We start from the raw sequence: 3,212 nt of genomic DNA, 5'->3' as shown, positions 1-3,212 counted from the left end.
AAAGCAGTCACTTAACTGATTGAGCCACTTAGGTGCCCCTACCATTTTATTACCTGATTTCTGTTTGCTTTCTCAGTTTTTTTTATCCCTTTCTTTTCCTTTTCCTTCCCTCTTTTAGGTTATTTAAATAACTTCATTATTCTATTTTCATTCAAGCTTGTTTCTTTTTCTTTGTTCTAGCAAATTACCCAAGGCATTAAATATAACATACTTATGTTATAATATATTTATGTTTCACTTTCTATTTAGAATCAATATTTTACCACTTCAAGTGGTATGTAGATGCCTTACCACCATATAAGTTCTCGTACCCTCTTCCTTTATGTTGTAGTTAACGTATATATTGTATCTACCTATGTTGGAAAACTTATCAGAAGATATAATTCTTTGCTTTCAGTGGATTGTATCCTGAACATTTTAAGTATTTTGTTATGCAGATTTGGGTCTTGTTGAAATCCTATGTAGAATGTTATTTTTGTTTAGCAAGTATTTGACCTAGGTGGATTCACACCCCAATTTCTAACCAGTCTTGTGGTTTCAATATCAGTTCTATTTCATTGTCTTTCAGTTCTACTCAGACTTATTATACATATACACTTTTCAGTGGTCAGTCTGGAACTCTGGAAGTGGCCTGTTCTATAGCTCAATTCTCAATATTATAGTATTCTATTTGGGGCCAGATTTGTGCATATGTACATACTTAAGGATGAGCTCAGGTGTTTGCAAGCAACCTCATGTTTTGTTTTTCTGGGCTCCTTTCTGTCTTCAATCCTCATGGCACTTTCTGATTCTAGAGGCCTCTTAACCTCTTTTTTTGCAGTTCTCTGGCTAGAATGTTGGTGTTTATATACCCTATAGTGCATTTCTTCAACTGCTTCTATCTCCACACCTAAATGGTAAGAGAACAGAGAGACCAAAAAGAACAATCAAAAGATATTTGCCACACTCTCTGGGGACCACAGTTTCTTGTATCAAAGGGGACAATTCCCCTTCCACAGAGATGAAGGCCCTCTTACCTCTGCTTTTGCAGAATTGCATAGGGGCCAGGAAGTAAAAGAACATAGAAAGGAAAAAAATACAAGAGTGTTAGGAAACTCCTTTCCCGATCTTCACAGTGAAATGAGAGGGCTACTTCTGGAACCCTCTGTCATTACCAACATCCACTTCTGGGTTTCAGACTGTATTGAGTCCAAGCCAAGGGATATCAGAGGAAAATAAAATCATGAAACTTTGAATTCTAGTCCTCTTCAATCATTCTGCCTTGATTTACCTTTTAAAAATTCTGAAACTGACTTTCTAAGCATGTGATCCATATTTTACAGCTGCAAAGAATGGGAGAGATAGGGTGGTGTGTACTTACTCCATCTTACCTAGAACTGCAATCTGGAAATAACAGAGATAGAAAATGTAGGTATTAAACCCCAGAAGATGCCAGGATGGCTGTGAGATTTGCCCGAGGTAACATCCAGGGTTAGTAAGGAGTACTCTCCAGCGTATATTAGAGACAGAATGACCATCATCCAAACTAGGGCCCTTTTCAGAGTGAGGTTATTATAGAGGGACAACAAGTGTAAACCAGAAACCGAACATACGGTCACCTTATCTAGAAAATGGAGTGGGGAAATTATGCTCTTTTCTCATTGTATTCCACTGAGTTCAACTGTTTAATTACCATTCATCTCCTATACATAGAATATTTGTCTCAGTCGCCTGCTTTATTTTGGTTGATTTGCATGTAAGAAGTGTAAATCAACCTTTGTCCCTAAGGCTGATTTGTCATTTTCAGTGTCTCCACCAACCTAGAAAGAGTATATTCTGTAAAATGTTACCTTAGGTAGTCCTTCCCTTGGCCTTTTCTGAGTATGTACAAACCTGAGGCTCAGGGTGAGCTTCTGTTACGCTAAGAACAAAACTGTGGACCACTGGATCTAGCAGTTTTAGCAAAATTTATTTTCGAATAAAATAAACCTGGGTCAACTGGCCCAAAGAGGTTTCTGAGTCTTAGAGCTCAGTGAGCAGCTGGCAGGGAAAGCAGGGATGTTGGCCATCACCATAGCACAAGGGCACAATGACAGTGTGGATACTTTCCCCATTGAGACCCTACAATGAGCCTTCCCACAAGAAACTTCCTCCAGGAATAATTTATACCTTTTAACTCATCTTTAACTTCATCACTGAAATTCCCAACAAGGATGTCGCTTGGTGCCAAAGCCGCAGTGGCTTTTCTGATGTGGGAGCCTCTGTGGAAAAACCACTCAGGAGCATTTCATACAGGCTCCAAGCGGCAGCCAGACAATGATGCCTTTTCGCCATTCTGAACTTGGATCGTGTTCGTACCAGGGAATGTGACACATTACATTTGAATGAGCCCAGAAGTTGCTTGTCTTGATTGCTCAGACAAATCATTCCATTCAGAGAGGGATGGCAGAGGGTGAAGATTTTATAGTCCTCTGGGAGCAGAACACTCTTGTGACTATAGTTTGAACTCTCCTAAGGAAAATGAATTTACGAGAATGAGATCCGCCTTGGCGGTCAGGAAAACTACTGGGTGCTCTAGCATATTGCCCTGTTACTCAGGACTCCGCTGAGATCAGTAGGTCAGGAAGCACATGCCAGGAATGCAGCCTCAATGGCAAGCGGCTCAGACCAAAGCTCCGTCCAAGCTCCAAACTTGTTGTCTTTTAAACAATTTATACACTTCCCAGACTTGTACCTTGGCTGCTAACTCTTGCCATTGCCTTTCTACCTTGTAAGTGCTAAGCTGTTCCTTGTCTCCTCATTGGCCCAGTCATGATGACCTGCTTGGTCTCCATTTCCAGTGGACCGGAGTAAGGTGGTCTTCTTCATGCCCTGCCCAATGGCCAGCGGGACAAGGAGCAGCTAGCTGCTCCCCTAGCCTTGTGTCCGGCATAAGGCTACCCGCCTTGCCCATCACAGGATGTGCTCCTTCCTCTATTTCCTCTGCTCAGAGGGCGCGCTTCCCTCAAGGACAGAGTAGTGACTGATGGTGGCCCCATGTGCACCTGTCCCCCTCTGGTTTCTGCCTTTCCCTCTTACTTTCTGCGCTCCAGAGTCAGTAGGTGAATGTGGAGTAAGAACTTTTTTTCTTTTTTTTACAGAAAAGCTTTAGGCAAAGTTTAAATCAGTCACTTCGAATAAAATAATATTTATTTGATTGCAAATAGATATAAATTGATATATATAATAAATAG

This window comes from Lontra canadensis, unplaced genomic scaffold (assembly GCF_010015895.1).
Source record: "Lontra canadensis isolate GAN:19392208 unplaced genomic scaffold, GSC_riverotter_1.0 scaffold112, whole genome shotgun sequence".
Taxonomy (NCBI): Eukaryota; Metazoa; Chordata; class Mammalia; order Carnivora; family Mustelidae; genus Lontra; species Lontra canadensis.
This window is presented reverse-complemented; position numbering follows the sequence as displayed.